This window comes from Ochotona curzoniae, unplaced genomic scaffold (genome assembly GCF_017591425.1).
Source record: "Ochotona curzoniae isolate NIBS_2020 unplaced genomic scaffold, NIBS_Ocur_1.0 scaffold_4505, whole genome shotgun sequence".
Taxonomy (NCBI): Eukaryota; Metazoa; Chordata; class Mammalia; order Lagomorpha; family Ochotonidae; genus Ochotona; species Ochotona curzoniae.
In genome coordinates, this window is record NW_024467118.1 from 18,033,124 (window position 1) to 18,051,485 (window position 18,362).

Consider the following 18,362-nt stretch of genomic DNA (forward strand, 5'->3'; position numbering starts at 1 on the left):
TCCTTTCTCTGTAGCCATGCTCTCATACCATGTATGTCCAAATCCTCTCTCTCATCCAATAATATTAAAATTATTAGAAAAAGTTAAGAATCGTTTATAAGGAAAATGATATAATCTCATTGGCTTTACCTCATTTGATGATGATGCTAAAACCATTAAATATGATCTCATCCACTACTGCTCAACATATCTATCATTATTAAATACAGTCTAACCTCCTCAATATATATTATCAGGGCAGCTTTTGATAATAAGGCCAATTTTCATTATATTCTGCACTACTGAAACTGCTTGACTCTCATTAAGCAACTCTGACAGGTATTTTTGCGTGTCTTTTTGTTGACTCTTTCATCATCACATGAGATATTTCCCTGCTAAATATCGGTGTTCTAAAAAAACTGTGCCCTTCATTTTGTTCTGTGAGCCATCCTTGCACTAATGGCCACATCCACAATAGAAATCTGCCTTGAACTTCATTCTTTGGAAACTCAACTTGCCTTGTGGGCATCTCCACTCAGAGAAAGTTTATAAGGAAGATATTTGTTTTTTTGTTGTTGTTTTTTTTTTTTTACTTAGGTTTTTTTTTTTTTTGAAACTAAGCTGATTATACCTTCAGAAATGTATTTCTGTTCCCTGCCTCTCAGAAAACAGCAATTTTCATGGCTTTTTTCAATCCCTTGTAAACCACTAATGTAGACTTGTTCCCTGTAATATCAGCAAAGAGAAAGTAAAGCAGTCAAACATGGTGAACTTTTATAAGACAAATTTTTAAATGTGAAAATTGGTTCTAATACTTTCTGGATCTAGCATGGCACAGCAATAAATACAAACAAGGGACACATCCTTTAAACATGATCATTGTCTTTATTTAAAATATCTGCTTGTGTGCAAGTACAAAGAATATACAGGTGCGCCAATCATGAAAGGATTAGCTCTACAAGTTCCACGAAAGCGACTCCTCATAATGCCACTGGATGCCCTGTGTGATTCCAGCAAGGGTGCAAGGGTGGGCAGTTCAGTACAACATCTGCTCAGTTCTTCACCTAGCACTTTTTTTTTTTTGGTTAAAACACCTGACATGTTTTGCTCTCCAACTTCACAGAAAAAAACTGGAAGATAGAGTGGCACACAAGTGCAGGGATGCATGCTAAAAAGCAAGTTTCTGGTTTCTTCTGGCACATAGGAGATGAAATATCTTAGCAAGCAGTTTGGTCTACGCACTGCACCAGGTGAACAATAGTTTCACATCTCATGAAAGAAACAAAAATCCACATTTTACAGATGACTCAGTTGCTTACTTCACACAGTTAAACAATTGATTTCAGTATCTTTTAGTATTTAATGGAGACTTCTGGAAATTTCTGGGCATTGGTCTTGATTGTGTCCAACCCTTGCTTCTCCTACCTTACCTACTACCAGCTTGTCTCAACTGTCTAGTGACAAAGCTTTATAACTGTCTTTCAATAATATCAATATTTCTCTGTACAATCATTGCATACACACCCAAAGCAACTCCTCTTCCCCCTGAGAGCTTTCACAGTAATTCTCGAACTGTTCCCTAGCCTGTTAACCAATATTCTTGTTTCAAGAATGTTATTTCTTCAGGAAATTGTTTTCTGCTTACCATTCATTCCCAAGATTTCCTCCAATTACAAACTTTAATGCTTCATACATCACCCTATTATGGACATCAGAATTTCTATTGACTGATGCTTTTACGTGTGTCTCAGTTTCAGGAATGTAAGTTCCACAAAAGTAGACTTTGTGTATCCATTACAGTACTTTAGGAACAAAAAACTGGGTCTGTAACACTACAAACACGTAGGGAACCACCAGTTTCTGAATGTTCTAATCAATAGCAACCATGTCAAATATGATATTTTGTAATTAAGGAAATTACATGGATCCTGTTAGTCAACAAAAAGTAATGTCCCATGTAGCTATTCAACATGCAAAATATAGCTGGCATGAATGAGGAATGAAAATTTTGCCTGATATTAATGGCTTTCAATGTAATTTTTAATAGCTTATGTGGATCACTCCAATATATTTGACCAAATATGCTCATAGGTTAGACTTCATACCAACATTCAGTAATATACATGCCAGAGCAGATATAAAGAAATGAGAGACTATGATAGAATAACAAATTCCAGTATTAGCTTCATATACAGGAAAAAAAATCAGTATTTTTATACAGGTGGCTCAGGGATACAAAATGCAAGTAAATTCCATTTTATAATTCAATCGTTTAAAAACACAGTCTAGAAAAATTAATTTTGAAATGAGATATAATATGTCCACATTTTGACAGAAAGTTTATATGTCCCAGTTTCTCAGAACAAAAATGAAAGCCTACATGTCATTGCATCCACATTTTTTTGAGTGGGAAATATTTGAGTGTATGATTCATAAAAAAAAGTGAATACAAATAGTATAATAATAAATATGTATGGATTGTGCCTATATGATTATGTAATGAAACTAAATAACCTATCGGTTATGATATTAACACTTAAGATTAGAGTCATGGTTAAATTTATGCACAGTTTGATTAGTTTATATATGTCTATACATACGTAAATAATATAGATAATAAAAAAGTTTTAATCAGCATTCTTCTAAATGATTTGTGTTCCCATAATTTGTTTCTTGTCTGTCAGATTTGCCTATTTTTTATCATGTCTTGAAAATTCCCATTTAAAAAAATATACATAATATTAAATTATATAGTTATTATTTATCACCTCATTGTATATCAAAAGTTAAATAGTGGCCTAGTATTGCAGCAAAGAACATTAAATCATTATCGTTATGCTTGTGCCCAACCCCACAGTGTGAGAATAATCTTTTTTTTCTAGGTTTATTTTTTCTGTATTGGAAATGCAGATGTACAAAGAGAAAGAGAATCAGAGAGAAAGATCTTCCATCCACAGACTCACTATGCAAGTGCCCATCCCGTAATGGCCAGGGTTGAGCCATTCGAACCCACAGGCCAGGAGTCTGCCTGCTCTCCAATTCCAGAGCAGGATCCAAAGGCTTTGGACCATCCTCTGCTGCTTTCCAGTTCTGTCTCAGAACTGGCTGTTGTGGCCATTTGGAGAATAAACCGCTGGATGAAAGATTCTTTTTTCTCTCTTTCTCTCACATTCTTTTTATAGCTCTGTTTTTCAAATAAATAAATAAATACTTCTAAATATTATAACAGTTGGTTTTATCAATATATTTTTACATGGCCAAAGTAATAGAAGCAAAGCTTGCATTTTGCTATACATATAATTGCAATGATTTTGGAAGCATTCTAACTTTTACCTGTGCTACCAGATTTTTAAAAACACATTTTTAACGCTAATTTGTGAAGCCATACAAATGTTCCCTCGTACTCTGAATGTTCTGTTCTATTTGATTCCATTTCATTTTTTCAAAAGCTTTACTCATATAATTCATCCCAATTCAGAGTTACTATTTTAACACAAAATTGCATCCTCTGGAAAGTTTATACAAGATCTGTTTCTTCTGTCTTGGGAACAGTGCTGGTCTCACTCATTTCTGTGTCCTATTGAGGGTATATCTCTATGACTAGAGATGCTTAGGACTTGTTTTTGTTTTCAAGCTATATAGACACTGGACACTACCCAATCAGTCCACATTGTCTTCCTTACAATGCATGTCTTAAAGACAATCAGACAAAAAAAAAAAATAAGCCTATACGTCTCAACCGTCAAAATCATTCTCAATTAAACTAAACATTTTAAAACTACTAGGTGATTAATCTGTTTTAGGATCCACTGATGGCCTACTCTTAACTGAGCCATTGGTTCTTTTTTGTTGTTGTTGCCATTTATTTTGTTTTATTTTGCATTTTCAGGAAGCAGTTTTCCAGCTTAGAAATCAACACAGATTTCCAAAGGACTTTCAAAAATCAAAGTTTCTTTTCTTTTCTCTCCCCAATTTTCCTGTTACAATTTAACATTTCAGAAAACTTTTTGTTCTTAACTTGTTCTTAACACACAAGCACGCATAGCAATAAGAATTTTCTTGAGGTTGCCTGACAATAAATACAACTCAGCAGCAATGTGCTAGCTCCTCTCCACACTTCCTTTCAATCTGTGAATCATCACAACAACACGGGGCTTTCCTTGCACTGGAATGTTCGCATGCATCATTAAGCAGGAGATGCTTAACAGACTGAACCCTCTTAGGACAGTTTCTATCTTGTGCCAGATGTGGAAAAGCATTTCAAATTAAGCAAATTCCTACAAAATCATTGGATTTCAACCCTTAAGCACCAGTAGATCATTCCTTTTGGTATAACCTGTTGCAATATGGCACCACCATCCTTCAAAAGGCATAAACAATGGGACTGAAATATTGCTGTCACATCTTCGGCTTTCAGCCACATATCGAATCAAGTTTGGGGAATTTATAAAACAAATTTTCTCAGAAAGTAGGTACATTTGTCCTCGGGTAGATAATGTCATTTAGCTGGTCAGATCTTGGCACAGGCATGATTCATTCATGCAAGCTTTTGAAATATCACAAAATAAAACATTTGAATGACTTTTTGAATGCTTACATATACAAAGAAATTCTCAAAACATTCATATTGCAGAAAAATTAAGCACATATTTCACCTTTTTGAATCAAAAACAAACATTATTTTCATCTTCCCATGGACTAATAAACTTATTTACTGAATTTTGAATACACCTACTCAGATAAACTATAAGTAGTTTTCTCGCAGAGTTAACATTTGTTTTCAGATATCACCAGCTATTTTGGCTTTTAATACAATATCCAATCCTAAGTAATCACTACCTTATAAACTATATATTAAAAACTTAAACATATCAGCAAAAACACAAAAATCATACGGGGAAAATATTCATGGATATTAGAAATGTTTGTACAAATGTAAAGTTTTCAAGTCATTTTTCCAACAAACTGTTCAAAGTACTTTTACATTGATTCATTTTTTTTCCACATAACTTTTTCCTTAAAATCTTGTTAAAGGATAAAATGTATAAAATTGAAAAAGAAGGGTTGTAATATCATCAATGTTGAATCAATCCTATTTTATATGTCTTACAAATAGCATTTAACTAAAATTAGTAGTATTTGTTTTAGAAAAGAAAGTACTGATAAAGGGAGAGAGAGGAGACAGTATGTACAGAACGTCTCTGGGTGGTGACAAGGTGGATGTTAACAAAATAGACTAGAATGAATTAGCACAGCCAGTGCTATGTTGAAGATGTAACCTTGACACATGTCCCTTTCCACCAGAGTTCATCTTCATAATGAACACATTCGAATTAATTTTTAGGATCAATTTCAAATACTACCATTTCAATCACATATAACCAATTAGCTGTGAATAAATTTGTTCTCTACTCCTCCAGCTTTTATGACATTAAAAATCATGATTAAATGCAGTACTTACATACAGTTCCGTATTCTATTTCTCACTCTTTATAATCAATATCCTTAAGAAAAATCTGGTTTTCTTTTTGAGTGTAGAAGTCAGGCTGAAGATTCATTTTCTTTTGGATTCATACGGAGTGATGAATTTGTTATTGTTACTTCTAAATCCCTTCTTGTTTACTGCGAGTGTTATTTTTATTTCTCCGTATGTTACTCCTCCCCTATATCCTGCTAACAAAGACAGGAGGACTGGGAGACAGGATTTTCTTGAGCGGTGTAAAAATATACTGAAAGGTGCCTCTGTCCAAACTCCAATCTCATTCCATCAGCAGGTGCACTTTTCAGGATGCACCGTTAGCCACGCCAAGCAAAAAGCTCATCTGACACTTCTGAATGGATTTTCTTAACATATGTAAGCTATAGTTGTAATTAGCTCTTACAAAAACAGCAACTGAAGAAATCCAAAATACTGAAAAGCACCCATAATTAATAGAAAGAGAGGCCATCAAGGGCTGGTTAGTTGTTCCTAGTCCTATAATACCAAAGATTTCTGGGCTCCAAACTTTTACCAGTTTTTTTGGTTACCTTTTATTTCTTTGAATTGTCCCTGCAGATTTCAACTTAACTTCGTTTTTTATTTCCTTAGGTAACAGTAGATTTTTCTCATTGTTGACTGTTTTACAATAAGAATGATTCTCAAGCAAAGCTTGCTGTGTGACAAATAATCATATTGTCTTCACTGTCAGATTCTTGCTCTCTTAAAATGGCCTCAGGGAATACAATTTCTTCAAGTGCCTTTTGCAACAAAACTCTGCTGAGATGTGTGAAAGAATCAACAATATAGAGGCTTAAAAGTTGTTGTGAAAGAAAGATGTTTTGACATAAGGAATTAGATCTGATGATATACAAAAATGTAATAAAGAAGTTGTAATACTCTCTTAACTGAAGTGGTTTCCTCATGTACCTTTGAAATATATTAAATTTCACTTTGAATCCTGACAAAATTGTAGAACTAACATATCATTCAAATGGCTTTTAGCTATATCCACTTTATTGTTAAGTGGAAATATTTTCAATAGGATTAACATTGATAAACAACTAATTCATCCTGCAAAAATTTTTCCTTTAGTATCTTTCTTCTGACTGTATAGCATGTTGATAGATACTTGAAATATTATCGTACACAATAAATCTATTTAATCTTAGTTTTCATTAGCAATATGTTGTTTCTTAGTAATTTTTAAATATTTCTATTAAGTGAATGCAATAGTTAATCTGCCTTTGAACACTTACCTTAATATATGAAAACACTGACTATGGCATCTAAGTTTCTCCCATAGTATCATTCTCAGAAATGATGCATAGGCTTTAAGGCCAAGGATGTCACACTGTTGCTTTGTCTTTTGCTTGATTTTTGTATTTAAAATGAAAGAAGCATGAAAACATATTTAAGCATTTGTATTTGATTTTTTACGTCTTGACTGTAAAAAATCACCATCTTTTTCCTCTTTGTTAAAGCGTAATAATTGTATCACTAGCTCCTTACAGTTAGCATTGATTTATTGTTCATCGCCTGATGAGAAGATAAAAACTTCAAGTTTCTTTGTGAAGAAAAAAACATGGTTAAAATTAGGGAATGTGCCTTTAGCCCCATCTCCCCCAACAATGTCTTTGCTCAGTTCCTGGCTTTAACTTCATCAAAGGTTTCTCCTGTGGAGGACAAATGGAGGCAGCTGATGATGACTGAAGTGACTCAGTTGTGCTCTCTTGTGGGAGACCTGGATGGAGATTCCAGCTTTTGGCTTCAACCACAGCTGTTGTTGCTTTTGCAGAATAACGCCACAGATGGGAGAGTTCCTTCCAGCTCTCTCTCTCTCTCTCTCTCTCTCTCTCTCTCTCTCTCTCTCTCTCTCTCTCTCTCTCTCTCAGTGTGTGTGTGCCCTGCTCAGGTAAATTACTTAGTGAACGTATTGAACAATGGTCAAACCATCACTTCAGATTTTATATTCTATGGCAGAGTGCCTGCATTGACTTTCCAGCCCTGGTCTGTTCTATCAAGATGTCCATTTTAGTTTTTTGACCATGAACACCCGGTGAGTCAACATATAATTGCTCTGCTGGCTGGGTCTCTGTGACCTTTATGCGAGAACTAAATTGAATTGTTGGCTCCTGACTTTGTTCTGACCCAGTTCTGATTGCTGTAGGCATAGGGAGAGTGCACTAGTGGGAGGTTCTCTGCACCCCTCCTCCCTTCATGCCCTTTTGAGTAACTGAGCAAATAATAATTTAAAAAAAAATAGCATTGGGCCTGGCATGCTAGCCTAGTGGCTAAAGTCCTTGCCTTGCACATACTGGGATCCCATATGGGCCATGGTTCTTGTTCCAACTGCTTCACTCACCATCCAGCTCCTTGCTTGTGCCCTAGCAAAGCAGTCTAGGACCACCCAAAGCCTTGAGACCCTGCACCTGCATGGGAGACCCAGAAGAAGCTCCTGGCTCCTGGCCACATATCGGCTCAGCTCGGGCTGTCTCTCCTCTCAGTGATTTTGACTTTCCAGTGAGTAAATAAAATAAATCTTTAACAAATATATTTAGCATGGTACACATGGTATTGCTCCTTATCCTTTGCCTAAAGTTGCTAAACCTATGTCTGTTGTGTGGTCCGTGGTCCGCAGTAACATGCTTTCCAATGCCTTCAGAAAATTATCAAACTTACAATGACAAAACACTTAAAGCTCAAAGATGTTATCAGCAAGGATAGTCACTATCTATGCTTTCTTACTGGCAAGCTTAACAATCCTGATCCTTTTACTTCTTTTAATGCTATTTTAATTTAATTATTAATAGCATTTCTGAGTGCCTATGAAACCCACTATCCAATCATCCTCATGATAAGGTGTGTTCTAAACATGTTAAGTATTACATATAGCTGCACACCTCAAAAAGAGCACCATCAATTGATCTGCTGAATCTGTTTCATGAAAAAATATTTGGAAATTTATAAAGTAATCTCAGGAAAATATAATACTGCTTATTTTTATGTTTGATAAGATTTATTACTAAGTGGAGTGGTTAATGTGGGTGAGCACTTGCATAAACCTGAAATTTGAATTTCTATAAATAAAATCAATTGTGGGCAGTTAGGTAACTTGGGAAAGTTAAAGAGGTTGCTTAGTTACCTAATGGTGTGATTTTGTACATCTTTTGAAAACTTGCTACTTTTGAATCACATCTTCCATATTTTAGCATGACAAAGGCAACAAAATGGTGCTATTTTGGCCTTTTGCACAATTTATATTTTGCCAGAGAAAGCAATAATAAAATTGCTGTGATAACATCTTGAAAATGCAGTGTAGACGTGTCACTAAATTAAGGTTCTATACACGAAGAGTAGAGAGATTAAGTTAAAACTGTAATAAAAGCTATCCTATTAAAGTGTGATACAAAAGTCTGTGGAAGCAAGTTTTATTGCTTTAATTAACAATGTTTTATTTCAAAGAAATAAAAGATATGATATGAAATTTTCTGAAGGGTTTTCCTATTTACCTAAAAGAGCTTACACTCTTTTGTATGCTTAGATTAAGAACATATGTAATTGGGCCCGGCGCGGTGGCGCAGTGGTTAGGGTCCTCACCTTGCACGCCCGGGATCCCATATGGCTGCTGGTTCTATCCCGGCAGCCCCGCTTCCCTTCCAGCTCCCTGCCTGTGGCCCCGGAAAGCAGTCGAGGACGGCCCAAAGCTTTGGGAACCTGCACCCACGTGGGAGACCCGGAAGAGGCTCCTGGCTTCGGATTGGCATAGCATCCGCCATTGTGCTCACATGGGGAGTGAATCATCAGACGGAAGATCTTCCTCTCATCTCTCCTCTCTGTATATCCGCCTTTCCAATGAAAAAATAATAAAAATAAATCTTAAAAAAAAAGAACATATGTAATTAACAGATTTTTTAATAACACTTATTTTATAGTAATTGCATTTTCCTCATCATAATTATAGAATCAGTTAATGGGATGACTGTTTGGACATAGACCATTAAACGGAATATACATTTAACACCACATACACACATTTATGCCTTTTCTTAATAGTTGGCAAGTCCCAGGTTTATCCATTTTCATTGTGAACAACAAACTACATTATGAAATATCTAATCAATTATATTTACTTTTACTAACCATTTGTTAAACTTCTAAGCTTTATAGCCTACGATCGGTTTTATTCTACGTACACAAGAGAAACAAACTTGAACCTTCTTTCCTATGAGACAGCATTCAATATTTGCAGACAATAATTCTTTCTACTAAGTGTTTCTTCAACCTTTGGGTTAGAAGCCTTCCATTTCTAACTCTATTATACATAAAGCACAATTTAAATCATGAATATTATGAGAATGACCTAGAAATTTAATGAAATTGCAAATGATTTCATGACATTGATTGGGATTAAAATACAGTAGCAGCACACATTTCCATACTCATGGGCACAATATAGTTCATAGGAAATACATATGTCATTCTCTTTCACTTTGTAAATTCCAACAGCAGACAAACTCACGGTGTTTGTTTCTATTTAAGTATTCGCACATGCACAAATCTTAAATGTATGGTAAAATCAATTTAGTAAGTTGTAGGCCCATATGACCTCTGCTTCTATCCAATAGAATGTTTTTAGGTCCAGGGAAATGTTCTCCGTCACTCAGGACACAGTTCTACTGATTTCTGTAACTGGGAGTTAATTTTGGTTGCTATAAAACTTCATATATATGAAATTATTTAATACACAAAAACATGTCAAAATATTTTTACCTAACTTTTTTAAAAACATATTTACTCATGTTGTGGCTTATGGAAGTCATTTTATCACTTCTGTGGCTCATTGTTGCTCCACGCTGGATGCTGGACAAGTAATTTGTTATCTATTCAGCTGCTCCCGAATAGTTGGGGCTTTACCAATTATTAGTTGTGGTATAGAATCTTGTATAGCAAGCTCTTTGGACATGCTTTCATTTCTACTATCTGAATACCTAGTAAAAGAGTTATTCTGTCAACATAAAGATTTAATCTTTTAATTATATTATTATGAAAAATTTAAGGGCACAGCAAGCTTGCAAGGATTGAGAACTGATCATCAATGCCTGAACTGCCACCTGGTACTGTAATTAATATTTAGCTGTATCAGTTTTATCAGACTTGTACCCATTTTGCAGCCATACAATTTTCTTTGTATTCTTTAGCACACATAATTAACTTGTGTTAACTATTACAGTTGCTTCTAAGTTAGAGTTACATATAATATGTATATTGGCTGTTTCTGGACATATAGATTTAACCTATGAAACTTAAACCCTTGACAAGACAGGTATCGTTATTAATGGCTTCTCTCAAGCTTCCTCCCAAAGTCTTTCTGAGCTCTATTTAGGTATGAGAGAGATTACATTAATGGTTCTGTCCAATCTGTGTAAATATAATTTTACTTTTATGAAACTCTTTTGTGAATGACATTTTAGTCATTTTAATATCTACAACGAATTGTGTAAATTATTTGTTTCTTTTGATAGCTAATATTATAATAGCAATAGTATAATATTAATGTATTTACTATTAATACAACATTGATATATCATTAATATTGGTTATATTAATATTATACCATGATGTGTCTAATATTATTATATTATGTGTCTAATATGTGTCTAATATTAGTATATTAATATTAATGCAAATGTGTTTACTATATGATATTTATGCTATGTCAATTATATTAATACTAATATTAATGATGTGATATTAATACTAAAAATGATTGTTTCATATTTCTTTATTCAGTGGTTTAGCCACTTTTCTACTGATTAAATGTGGGCTGTTTTCAGTTTTATCTGAAAATAGTGTATTTGTAATGTGATAGTTCAGATATCAGCTTTCATTTAGTGTGATTTCATTGCTGTAAACATATAAGTGGGGTTCTTACAGACAAAAGCTTATTTTTTCAGAAACTTACAGAACTTATTCTAAAATGAGTCTAATGTTTTACTTTCTCAAACACAGCACATCCTTATTGACATATTCAGGGAATCTGCTCCTTTTTAGCCAAAGGTATATAGAAACACCGTGTTATATTTTTCATTTTATTTCCTTGTTGACTAATGATATTGAAATTTTTTATCGGTTCACTGATCATCCATTATTCCTTTGTGAAGTGTTTGGACCAAATATATTCTATTTTTGTAAAAAGTGGTTTACATGCTATTACTTTCTTTCATGCTTAGATATTTTTTTTAAAAAAATGATAACATAAAATGTACTTCTAGCATAGTGTTGAATTTGATTCTCTGCATTGGTCATTTAAAAAAATAATAGAAACAACACATGTTGAAATGAATTCTCTTTTGGAAATACAGTTAGGATTGCCTTGATTGTAATATAGAAAACAGAGAATGCAAGAACTAATATATATCATTGATGTTAAACAAACGTAACAGATAAAAACTAATGTGAATTTCCTCCCAGTTGCAGTGTTACCATCACTCTGTTATTGCTATGTGTGCTTTAAGATTATTAGCTAACATCACTTATCTTTGTGTTATCATCACTTAAACACACCAAACACATTGAGTTCTTATTAAGGGCCAGCCACTTAATCTGCCAGTAGATTCAATCTTTTCTTTTTTTTTTTTTTTGTGGAAGAAACTGTGCCTCAGGAAATGAGAACAATTCACTGAGGTTGCACAGTTAATAGGGCTTAAATGAAATGCAGATGCAAATAATGCATTTGGTCTAAACACAAAAACGTTTAAGAATACATTAGCATTGAGAATGTGGCTAAATTGCAATGCTCACTGCCAAACACTTTCCAGCTGCCATCCCCAAGTCATTCTTGCAGCATGTATTTGTAACTTTCTGAATTTCCCAATGAAATATTCTATATTTCATGACTAATTCTTACTTGTAATAGGCATACTTTACATATATTATAATCCAGGAGGGCAGGCCTCATAAGTATAATCTATTTTACTTTACATTTTAAATTTTCCTTAGAACTCTTCTTCTTCATTCCTACAGTTGACCTTTGTAATTATTATATCAAGCAGGATCCGGCATGATAACTCAGTGGATAAATCCTCGCCTTGCATACATCAGAATTCCAATATGGATGCTGGCTTGTGCCCCAGATTCTCCACTTCCCATCAGCTCCTTGCTTATGGCCTGGGAAAGCACTAGAGGATGGTCCAAGGAGTGTGACCCCGTCCTTACTCATGGGATATTAGGAAGATATTCCTGGCTCCTGGCTTTGGATCAGCTCAGCTCCAGCTGTTGCGGCCACTTGGGAACTGAACCTGCAGATGGAAGATCTTTCTCTTTATCCTCTCTTTAGACTTGCATTTCAAACAAAATTAATAAATATTTTAAAAAATAAGTGCATCAAGCTAAAGAAGAGCTTGGCTTTCTACACAGGATGTACATCCACCCCCGTGACATATTGGCATCACACATGTTTGCTGCTTCCTATACTCGCTCCCTCACTTCCTCACCAGCTCCATGTTGATAGGCTAAGGCAGTGGAGGACAGCCCAGGTGTTTGGCCCTCTGTTACCCACATGGGAGACCATCAAGCTCCTGTATCCTGACTGAACCTTGACCCTGCCCCTGCTCTTGCCTTTGTGGCCTTTTACGGGATGAAACTGCACATGGAAATCATAATAGAAAACAAACCTCTCTTTTTCATAAATAGAGTAGCCTTGGTATTTGTTATAATAATAAGGAAGTGGCTAATACAATGTGTGATGTGATATAAATATGAATGGTTATATGAATTACCACATAAACACTTTAAGTTTTGTAACAATAATTTTTTAAAATGTTTTTTACATGTCTTATTCTATTCTTTGAAATTTTTTTTTCTGGTAATAGCACAGAGACTTTTTTTAAAAGCATACCTTGTGTACTGAGTACAGAACAGAGTCCCCAGATGCCTTCTCTCCCTTAACAATAACATATTAGGCATTATTAGTATTTCGCCTTTATTCATTGCATTGTAAGTGCTGCACTGGAAGTAATAAAATAGATTTGTTATTTGTAAATACATACTTCATAAACACCATTTGTTAGTGTTTAATTTTTCACAATACTCTTTAAAAAATATTATTTTGACTGGGAGATGCAGAAATTTCTGACTCCTGGCTTCATATTGGTTCAGCTCTGGCCAATGTGGCCATTTGGGGAGTGAACCAGCAGACAGAAAATCTCTCTTTCTTTCCTTCTCCATGTAAAACCTGCCTTTCTGGTGCCTGGTGCAGCAGCATAGCTGCTGGTGTCCTCAACTTGCACATGCCAGGATCCTATATGGGAGTCAGTTCTCACCCTGGCAGCCTGACTTCCTAACCAGCTCCCTGTTTGTGGCCTGGGAAAGCAGTCAAAGATGGTCCAAGGGCTTGGGACCATGCACCCACGTGGGTGACATAGAGGAAGTTCCTGGCTCCTGACTTCAGATTGGCGCAGCTCTAGACGCTGCAGCCACTTGGGAAGTGAATCAATGGACGGAAGATCTTCCTCTGTCGCCCCTCCTCTCTGTATATCTGACTTTCCAATAAAAATAAATAAATCTTTAAAAATATGATAAACATTAGAAAGTTTTTTCTTCGTATTCTTTCATTACTTAACTACATTATAATAATTTTCACTAGAATCGTTGTGAAAACAGAAATGTATTACCCACATTTCATGAGGTAGTGCATTTACAATCTCTGTCAAAATGGCATCATTTACATTTTCAGGTTTTCAGAAAGTTTGCTTTTAGAATAGCAATAAAATGTAATCCTAAATGGTTTTGTAAGAAGTCTATTGTATGTATTACATAGAAAGCATAAGATAAACTTTATTACAGCACAGGTTGCGGTACTGATGTCCATGATCCAATATTAATGAATCAACTATTATACAGCCAGAAAAAGAAAAGAAAAATGTTCTATCTGCACTTCAGAACTTGCCTAAAAGGGCAATCATAAATAAAGAAGCTATGGGAAGCAGACAAATTCAAGAATTCATTAGATAGTAGCTAATACAACTTCAGTGCCTGTCACTTGTGTGAGGCAAAAATCTATAAAAAAAAAAAAGTATGACCATATTGCTGAAAATCAGGAAAGTGTGAAACCCCTACTTGCCTGTTTCCTTAAAATAATGCATATGGTTACATGCAAAAATATTCTAAATGAGTTTAACATACGCATCATGTAAGCCAAGATCATGTTTCATTGGTTTTCAAAATGTGACAAGGTTCACGTGAAACCATTCTTTCACGTCTCTTAATACAATGACTCAGCATTCACTAATATTATATTTTCATTTATTTTATTATAACCAAAAATGAAAAATACACAGTATGTAAAATGGAACTGTAATTTTTAGGAACTGGAAGCTTCTTGATTCTTTGGCAACACTCTCCAACACTCATACGCCGAGTCACCAGACATGTGAAAAGCGTGCGTAGTTCCATGTGGTAATGGACGCTTAGGACAGTTGGATGGCAACTGAGAGTCGGGAGACAGGTTAGCTCACTGAACTGTTGCAACCCCTGTTTTCTGGGTGGATTTTTTCTTTTGTATCTTTCCTTGATTGGCCATATCTACGTTTGATATTTAAATATTCCAATTAGAGGGAATCACTTCACATCTAAGAGAGTACAGAAAATGTCCAGATTCTTTGGCAGTTTCACCCCCTGAGTCCCCATCCTCACAGCTGTGGCAGAGGTTTCTCATTTTCAATAAATCTTGCTTTGCTCATTTTCCCTGTGTACTTGGATTCTTCTTCAGCACGAGACCAGAACTAAGATCACCCTTCTCATCCTCTAGCAGCAGCTTTGTGACATGTTGAAGGTTTAACCCAAATCTGATATCAACCTCACAATAAACACCTCACCAGACAGATGGGCAAGCAGATTGCTTCTGCCTCTGTAGTTCAGAGAGTCCTGCTCTCCTGTGTAATAACCTTCTATTAAGAACAAGTCAGCCTGTTAAAAGTGCTGAGCTTAATGGCCAGTATTAAGACTCATGAATCTGACTTGCTGACTAGGACTGGATTAATTCACTAGAACTGAACTCTATTATAGTTTCTCTCTGTCATGGATCTGTCATTCACAAAGGCCTGGGAGGAGTCTTAAGATGACTGGCAGATCCTGGTCGTGCCCATACCAGTGTGTTTCCTGTAAAATTCTTGGTTGGATATTAGACCCTGACAACAGAATGGTGTTGTGTTGTGAAGCATGTTTCATGCATGAGCCACAGTTTGGAGTAAGGCCATGATGTTCACACCTAGTACCCTAGACTCCTTACTGTACACTAGACTTGAGTGGTTGTGGCTCACTTTGTCAGGATCCTCGTTAGCCATATCCCCTGTCGCTCATTTCTCTCTACATCTCCTCTGTGCTCTAGGAATGTTCTTCCTACCAGACTCTCTGTTGGCTTGGCATGTCAGGTGACAGGTCTTCCAGGAATAGTAAAATTCAGGACAGACCAATACTCTGTTTTGTTTTGTTTTTAAACATCTGCTTTACTGGACACCAACCCAGCTTTACTGGACAGCCCAACCCTAGCCTGCTAGGGTGTTGGGCTGAGAATTACACTGTATTCTCTTCTGGGATAACTTTTTTAATAAAATATTTATTTATTTATTGGGAAGTCAGATATACAGAGAGGAGGAGAGACAGAGAGGAAGATCTTCTGTCCGATGATTCACTCCCCAAGTGAGCACAATGGCTGATGCTATGCCGATCCGAAGCCAGGAGCCAGGAACCTCTTCTGGGTCTCCTACGTGGTTGCAGGGTCCCAAGGCTTTGGGCCATCCTCGACTGCTTTCCCAGGCCACAAGCAGGGAGCTGGATGGGAAGTGGAGCTGCTGGGATTAGCACCGGCGCCCATGTGGGATCCTGGTGCATTCAAGGCAAGGACTTTAGCCGCTAGGCCACACCGCCGGGCCGATGGGATAACCTTTTTTTTTGTCCCACTGGGTTGCTTTGTGCGTGTGACACATGGCTGCAGTGCAGCCATAGGGTCTGTGCCCCAATGTCCCAGTGATTCCTTGCTTTACCCAGACTCAGACAAGATTGCTTGTTCTGCTTGTCTTCACCTATTGTGGCTTCTGGATGCTGTTTCTTTCCTGACAGCTCTCTTTATTCCAATACAAACTAGAATTTATTGTTCCATTAGTTGCTTTTTTACTAAACATCTGCCTGGTTTTGATTCAGATCCGAAGTATCTCATTTGAAGAGAGAGATAAGCTTTCCTTGCTGTCACCTCTGTTAATACAGAGACCTTTGTGTACTGGAAGTGGAGACAGGTCCTGCAGCATGGTCTCTGGTGTACTCTTCCATCCGTTTTGTGTCTACCTTTTCTGGGTCCACCTCTGACAGGTCCTTTCCTAGGCAGTCCTTGCCAAATTAGGGAGATTTTTTTTTTCTTCCTCCATGGTTCTTCTTTGTTATTCCATCTGGTTAGGCAAATAGTGACCAAAAATAGTGCCATCTCGCCAAACTTTAGCTTGAAAGACCTTTTTAATGTTATATGGCTCACAGTTAGAAGAACAGACTATTTCTTTTCATGCATGGCAGCAAAGTAGAATTAGTGTATACATGTTAAAAGCAGGAGTCTCAGTTCTAGAACACTCTCAGTGTGCTGTTCTGGCAAATATCTATTCTAAAAAATCATTTGCTCTCATGTAGTGGCACAAAATAGCAACAGAATATATTTGCTGAAGGCAAAAGTCCTGGTCCTAACAAACTCCCCGTGTGCACTGTTCTGACACATACATACCGAGAGAAAAAGGTGTGGAAGTCAGTTAATATGTGCCAGTCCCCCATGAACCTTGTTCTTTTTGGCTGTGGGCTTCACTGTATGTCTGGACACTGCAGGCATCCAGAGAGTTTGAGAGATGTCTCAGCTCAGGAGAGTTAATAGTGAGAGATGCTTCTGTTCTCAATCCTCTCATTACAGATAGGATAGAAACCCATCTGCAGTAGGCATTCCCTTGGGGTGCATCCTCCAATTCTGAGATCACTTTGACTACTGGGCTTAAAAAAGAAAATTCTAATCATTTTCTATACCACTGCCAGGTAAGGTTACAAACTAGAGGATGCAGAAAGCTGGCCTGCAGAGGGAAGTGTTGGCTACAACATAGCAGCTTTCTCTCAGAATCACAGTGTGCACTCTGTAATACCCCTGCCCATTATTCCTCGGTAGTCCAAACTTCAGCTCCCTCAGAGCTTCATTCCACTGTTATTAACTCTTCAGCAAAAGCCTGGAGGATGGGAAAGTATTGCATTCCAACACCCTTTGTCTCTTCAAGACCTTAGGTGACTAGGCAAGATTTGGGAAGCTTCATGGGTGACCCAAATCATTACCCAGAGCCATTTCAGATCTTAACACAAGTGTATGGTTTAACCTGGAACAACGTAGTGCTGCTCCATGACACAACTCTAACAAGGTCATGAAAACTCGCAGACAAACAAGAGGCAGAGGAATTTGGGGTGCATTATGTGTAATCCACAAACAGGACCCTAAAATTGCAATCCATGACCAAGAGATACCAGGCAGTTCCTCAGAATGACCTGAACTGAAACGCTGACAAGCCTAGAGGGGACTGAAAAAGACAACATTATTATCTGTGACATAAGGGACCTAACCAGAATTAGAAGCAAGCCCCTTTCCTAAATTAGGTGATCAATTGATCAAGGGCCACGGAAAAATCCCTATGCACTCATGGAATGCCTATTGAAGTCATTTGTTTAAAAATATATATACATACCTCATTGTACCCTGACTCTGCAATAGGAGAAGTAATTTTAAGTGAGAGATTCCTGACCCAATCTGCTCCAGATATCACAATGAAACTAAAAAAAAAAAAAAAAAAGTTACAGTGTGACCTGAAAACACCCTACATCATTTCTTATTGGT